The sequence below is a fragment of the Caloenas nicobarica genome, chromosome 12, assembly GCF_036013445.1.
Source record: "Caloenas nicobarica isolate bCalNic1 chromosome 12, bCalNic1.hap1, whole genome shotgun sequence".
Taxonomy (NCBI): Eukaryota; Metazoa; Chordata; class Aves; order Columbiformes; family Columbidae; genus Caloenas; species Caloenas nicobarica.
The window spans coordinates 233,701-240,569 of NC_088256.1; the positions used below are offsets into that span (position 1 = coordinate 233,701).

General features: G+C 49.6%; 1 pseudogene; it reads right to left on the bottom strand.

Moving 5' to 3' along the window:
- Positions 1–1,679: 1,679 nt before the first annotated feature.
- On the bottom strand, positions 1,680–2,778 carry LOC135993654 (olfactory receptor 14A16-like; annotated as a pseudogene).
- Positions 2,779–6,869: the final 4,091 nt, after the last annotated feature.

The following is a 6,869-nucleotide window of genomic DNA, read 5'->3' on the forward strand; positions in this document are numbered from 1 at the left end:
TCCTAGAACCGCCTGGAAATGGCTGCAGGAGAATGTGGACCATCCCCTTCCCAGGGACAGACGTAGGCTGACCAGCCTGTAATTCTCCGAGTTCTCCTTCCTGCCATTCTAGAAGATGGGTTTGACGTCTGCCTTTCTGAGGGACCTCTGAACCTCTCTGATTACTCTGGCACTTTTGAGACCACAATCCAGAATTTCCCACAGGGAAAGAGGGGCAGGTGTAGGACTGTGTAGAACAGCATGTGGTGGAGATGGCAAAGGTGATGTAGCAAATAGGAACACTTCAATGAGCCTGTCCAAGGGAGCTGAGATGAATCCCATTGGTCCACTGGGGTTTGTCCCTGGAGTCACACACAGAAGTATCAGGGTTCTGTCAGGTGTCCACATCTGAGCTGGCCTCGTGGACTCTTAAAACACATTGAGATATTCAGGGTCAGACTCTTTCCCTTTTGCACACAGAGGCAGGAGTCACAGTGTCTTTCTGGCCTCCTGTTCCTATTCCCAAAGGATGGGAGGCACCTCAGCCCCGTGGTGTGTCGTCATGTTCTGCATTCATCTTTGATGTCCCTCATCATTAGGAACGGACATTGTTTCAAGGAAGCACATCACAGTGCTGCATTCTGGTGGTTTCCTATGGGATATTAGTCCCAACATGGTGTGACCTCAATAAACTGTCTCTCTCACAGGCCTTCATGGAACCCCAAGGAATAGTTGATGGTGTTTGTGCTGACTCGCGTTCATCTCACCTCATGTACATGATGTGTGTGCTTATATCTCATCCGTACAAAGCAAACATGGACTGCTGAACTACTCATTCAGTGTCCATCCATGGAGGGAAGAACAGCCTCTGTGGGTGAGAGGCCAGTGCTGGCAATGGTGGTTGTGAGGGGCCAGTCCATGATGATTGTCCTGCGGCAGCTTCCACGGGGTGTCCAGTGCACATGGGCACAGCCCAGACCTTGCTCTGCTGGTCCTGCAGGTCTCTGGCAGGAAGCCTGGCTGTGAGAGGACACTGCTGTGTGCCCAGCCCTGCACACACACACTGTTCAGCTGTACACTGGTGTTTGCATCTGTGGGCCAAATTCTTGGGCATGTTTTTGAGAGAAGCTTTGCAAGAAGATATAATCCATCATGCACTGCCCATAGGAGATCGCCTTTCTTTCTGGAAAGGCTGCTCTGAGGCCAGCTCTGTCACACAAGTCCCATTGCCTGTCCCTGCCTGCGCTCACAGGACTGTCACACAGCAGGATGCTGACCAAGCTGCCAGAGCACTCAGGACTTGCACCAACACAAGGGATGAGAAGGAGAGTGTGGGAGTGGAATGAGAACAGCTCTGAAAGACCAAAGGCTGCTGCTCCCTAGCAGTGCTGCCGTGCTGGACACTTTTCCACTCTTCCCAGGCACACAGAATTCATCCGTGCAGCTCTAAAAAGACCTTGCAGAAGGATGAGTAAGAAACAACTCAGTACAGGAACCTTTCTTTTGTTTACTTACACACAGATCATGGCTCCTCATTTACACAGCAAGTGGTTATAAAAGAAAAGCAGACAGTGAATAAGAAATGGGATGACAACATTATCACAATTAAAAAACCTGCCAATAACAACCTAAAATACAGTTGAGAGGCTGGACCTGTAACTAGTTACATTAAAACTGCTATGTAGAAGGAGATGGACAGTTTATTGCTTCAGAAAACACTTAGATACAAGTTTCCACAGGGCATCCTTGAGCTCCTGATTCCTCATGCTGTAGATGAGGGGATTCACTGCTGGAGGCACCACTGAGTACAGAACAGACACCACCAGGTCCAACCATGGGTAAGAGATCGAAGGGGGCTTCAGGTATGCAAATATCCCAGTGCTGACAAACAGGGAGACCACGGCCAGGTGAGGGAGGCACGTGGAAAAGGCTTTGTGCCGTCCCTGCTCAGAGGGGATCCTCAGCACAGCCCTCAAGATCTGCACATAGGACAGCACAATGAACACAAAACACATAAAAGCTAAACAGGCACTGACCTCAAGAAGCCCAGCTTCCCTGAGGTAGGAGTGTGAGTAGGAGAGTTTGAGGATCTGGGGGATTTCACAGAAGAACTGGTCCACAGCATTGCCCTTGCACAGTGGCAGTGAAAATGTATTGGCCGTGTGCAGCAGAGCATTGAGAAACCCACTGGCCCAGGCGGCTGCTGCCATGTGGACACAAGCTCTGCTGCCCAGGAGGGTCCCGTAGTGCAGGGGTTTGCAGATGGCAACATAGCGGTCGTAGGACATGATTGTGAGAAGAAAATACTCTGCTGAAATGAAAAAGAGACACAAAAACATCTGTGCAGCACATCCTACATATGAGATGGCCCTGGTGTCCCAGAGGGAATTGGCCATGGATTTGGGGACAGTGGTGGAGATAGAGCCCAGGTCGAGAAGGGCGAGGTTGAGGAGGAAGAAGTACATGGGGGTGTGGAGGTGCTGGTCACAGGCTATGGTGGTGATGATGAGGCCGTTGCCCAGGAGGGCAGCCAGGTAGATGCCCAGGAATAGCCAGAAGTGCAAGAGCTGCAGCTCCCGGGTGTCTGTGAATGCCAGGAGGAGGAACTGGGTGATGGAGCTGCTGTTGGACATTTACTGCCTGGGGGCATGAGGATCTGTGCAAGGAGAAAATGACAGTGATAGGTTAGGGGAGACTTCTCTGAGGAAAATCATGTTGTTTCTCGTGGAAAACAGCCTTCCTGATGGAGGGATGTTTCAGCTCATTCCCTCTTTCTACCAAGTGAGAAAAACAGTTCATCACAGCTTAAAATGCAGCTTGGGCAGCTAGTTTCCATGAACACACCTCTGGGGCAAGACCACCTGACTTGATGTCAGAACAAAAACTGACTCACACTCCCATCCCAACCCCAGAGAGCAAGAGCACCAGGGACAGGTGGAAATACACGGAAGAACACCGCAGTGCTCCTGAAAAGTAAAGCAAGGACAGCAAGGCAAACAGGCATGCTGTGAAACCTTCTCCTTACCTTCTCCTTACTCTTTTGGGGAGGAGAGGAGACCAGGGGGTTGCACTGGGAAATGTGTCTGCACTGCAGGGGATGGCAGGTGAGGTCTTGAATCCCCTCCCCAGCATTTCTGGTCCAGCTTCTTTTCCCTGCCTGTGTCTCTGCTGCCTGGAGGTGTGTCTCTGTCCCTGAGTCTGCTCTCCGTCAGTGTCACAGATCCCATCCCACCCACTGTGTGCTCAGCTCTGTCCTTCTCACAGCTCCTGGCACTGGCCAGGGGCAGCTCTGTGTGTGCAGGGGCTCAGGAGCAGCTCAGACAAGTCCTAATGAGAATTGCGGTCTCAGTGTCTTCTCCAAACCAGAGAAATAAATCCCCATCTCCCACTGCACACCCAGCCAACCAGCTCTGCAGGACAGCCCTGGGCTCCCCTGGGTACTCCCCCCTGCAGTCACCCTCAGAAGAAGTTGTCATCATGCCCTGTCTCTCTAACAGTGCAGCGGGGAAGCCCTGCTCTGGAGCATGTTCTTCTCCTCTATATGAGAAATACTGTGAGGGACACTTGACAGATCCTATAAAACGTGGAATGTGCCATCTTTAGGAGATCCCTCCAGGAAATGCAGCTGCACTGTCCTACAGCCAAAGACTTACCATGTTAGGACTGTGAAGATTTGTCTCTCATTGAATCCTCAGCAACCTACCACCCCACATTGCCTTTAATCTCTCTCTGCCTTGCTCGTCTCCCTGAGATCCCCAGGCAGAGCCCTCAGCCCTGCTGCACTTTGCAGAGGAGCTGCTCCTGGGCAGAGCTGTCTCTCTGCAGCACTGCCACTTGCCATGAGCTCCCTCTGTCCCAGGAGCCCAGCCCAGCTCAGCAGCACAGGAGCAGCCCATGATGTCCCTTCCTCTGTCCCCTCTGGGCTCCCTCCATGTGTCTCTGGGGCTCCAGGGGCACATCCTTTCAAACAACCTGAAGAAATCAGTGACGTTGATGCTCTCTCCTCTGCAGAGACACTTCTTGCCAGCATTGTATTCTTCCTATTAGAAAATGAATTGGTATGAGAATCATCTTTTCTTCTCCCATCATTAGACAGGACACCAGGAAGATTACAGCCAAGCATCTAATTTCTCCAAGCTAGGGGAGGAAAATCTTCAGCTGAAGGAATTTAGGCATTTTATTCTGGTTTTACACTCCTAGGTCTAGAGAGACATCCAGCAATCTTTGACCATCTCATGTCTCTGCTCTCCTCTGTGCCTTTGCACGCATGAGGTCTTGGACATGTGGTACCAGGTTTCCTTGAGGCAGGTCAGAGGTTTCCTGGTGCCACAGCTGGGGTGGTTCAGCCCAGATGTGAGGCAATGTCCTCAGCCAGGGACCTGACTGGGTGAGCTGGAGCTGTCAGTGCTGCAGACAGAGCTGTGACACGGATGGAATATACTGCCAAGGCAGGGTGGCAGAAGTTAGTTCATCTGGTCTTCAAGGACAGCAGCCTCCAAGCACAGCAACAGTCCAGAGCAAAACTCGGTCTAGACCTGTAAGGCAATTCAATGGCCCCATAATGAGCTGTTACTACTTCAGGAACAGTTAAAGGAGAAATATACACTGGGTGGCCACGGATGAATTTAATAAGGGAAAGAAGTGATGTTCTCTGTGTCTCTGGTCCTCCATCTTCACCAGCAAGGACTCCCGGGCCTCTGTGACTTGAGACGGGAATCTGGAGAACAACCAGCAGTGGATGGGGATCAAGTCAGGGTCACTGGAAGTGACACAATCCTTTCCAGTCTATGGGACAGGAGGGGCAGCATCCCAGGAGCTGAGACAGCAGGACCATGTCACAGTGAGGCCACTCTCCACCTTCTTGGAAAGCTCATGGAGACTGGTGGGACTCCCTGACCACTGGCAGCTCTCACACATTGTGTGCACTTTTCAAAAATGGCCAATGGTTGAGTGCTGTGGTTTGCTTGCGGGGTGAAAATAAAACCGTGGCAGATGTATTGTTAACTCCCTCTTCCACCCCTTCCCCCTTCAGCCCCTCCCTCTCCCCTCATCCCACTAAGGAGAGGCGATTGGGAGGGAAAGAAGGACAGAGACAAGAGAGTTGGAAAAATTAAAAATGTTTTACTAATGCTACTAATAAGAAATAGAGAAAATAATACAAAATATACAAAACCAATCTTGAAAGTCCCAGCAACTGCTCCGGCAGATGTAGGGCTGGCACCCGAAGTCCTGGACTGGACTCTGCAGCCAACCAGAGCTGGATTCAGTCTGTCACTCGGCCTCAGTTCGCAGGGACGACTTGCAAGGTCCTCTCCCAATGTTGGCCATAAGGAAAAAGGATGAGATCCTCGTGATCCCCCACTTTTATATGAAGTATGACGTTAACGGGATCGAATACTTTAGTTGGTCAATTTTCAGTTCACCTCCTGCTTGCACATCTCGCAGGATGCATCATTATCAATGACCTTGCATTCCATTGCTATGTCTACCAAAACACGTATCTAGCTTTCAGGAAAACTGCAGTTAGTAAGAAGACTTTAGATGACAGGGAAATTCACTAAAAGAGTAACTTGTTTTTGACAAAACCAGGACAGTGAGCAGGGGAACTAAAGGCTGTGCCCCAGAGCATGTCCACCCTGACCCCATTTCTGGGTGTCTGAAAGAGAAGGTGATGGGGTTTACCCAGGGTAGGATGTCCCTGTCCATCCTCTTTGCTTTCTGTGAGGAAAGGACTGTGTTGCTGGATGTGGGGAGAACACTGATGGCCCGTTACCTGAAGTCAGCAAGGCATTCAGCATCATCCCCTGCAGTATTCTTGTGTACAAGGTAGGATAAAACCCTGAGTAATCTGGTCTGACCCTGCTTTGAGCAGGAGGTTGGTCAAGACACCTCCCAAGGTCCCATCCAGCCTGAATGATGCTGTCCTTCCTTCCTCTTCATGTTTTCAATTTAGAGAAATCTCTCAGGTTCCGTCTGATCACAGAAGTACATCACATGAGGTGCAGGGCTGCTTTAAAAGTACCCCAAACAGGCCTGACAACAACTTCTGCACCCTTTTCATTTGCCCAAACCCAGGTTCTTCTTTTTTGCTATACTCATGCCCAACTTGTTAACCCTTTCAGAGCAGGTTGCTCAAGAGGTGTCAGCATCCATGTACAGAGTCTGTACATCAGACAGATATCAAAGCCACCATTACAGAAATGATGACGAAGCACTTGACAAGCTCCTTGAACCCAGGAATCAGCATGCCTTGTCTCCTGAGATGCCACTGAACACCTAAACTTTAAGTGAAAAGTATGTGAGGTTTTTTTGTGTGCCCTGTCTTGTCTCCTAAGCCATGTGGTGCTTCAGGCTGTGAAGAGAATCAAAACCAGCCATTTGACTGGGGTAGTTCCATTTTTACATGGTGTCACACAGGGCAGATGGAGGAGCTCAGAAGTCCAGACTCTGCTGCACAGTTGGGACTTCTGAGAATGGAAATGCAGGTAACAGTGTTGTGTCAGTGCACACTACATAAAGATTCTGGCTTCCTTTGTGCCTTCATGCTGACCTGGGATCTGTTCCTTGGCCTTCTTTGTCTCAAAAAGAAACTATTCTCCTATGCCACCTCCACCTCACACCAGGGAAAAAAAAGGAGAAAAGTTATGAAAGAAGCATGATTTGGGGGTAGTTCTGTCCGAGAGGTGTACTCTTTATACGATAGAAAAAAAAAAAAAGAGAAAAAAAGCATTGTTTTAAGAACTTCTCTCAAGACACAACTACTGAGGTATAGTAGATGTTTTGAAAAGCAAGAATGACTGTTAGGAATGAAACTAAAGACTTTTAGTTCATCATCATCATCAGTGAGAATAAGGAGTTCCCTGTTACTGTTATTAGTGGTAGTACCACTG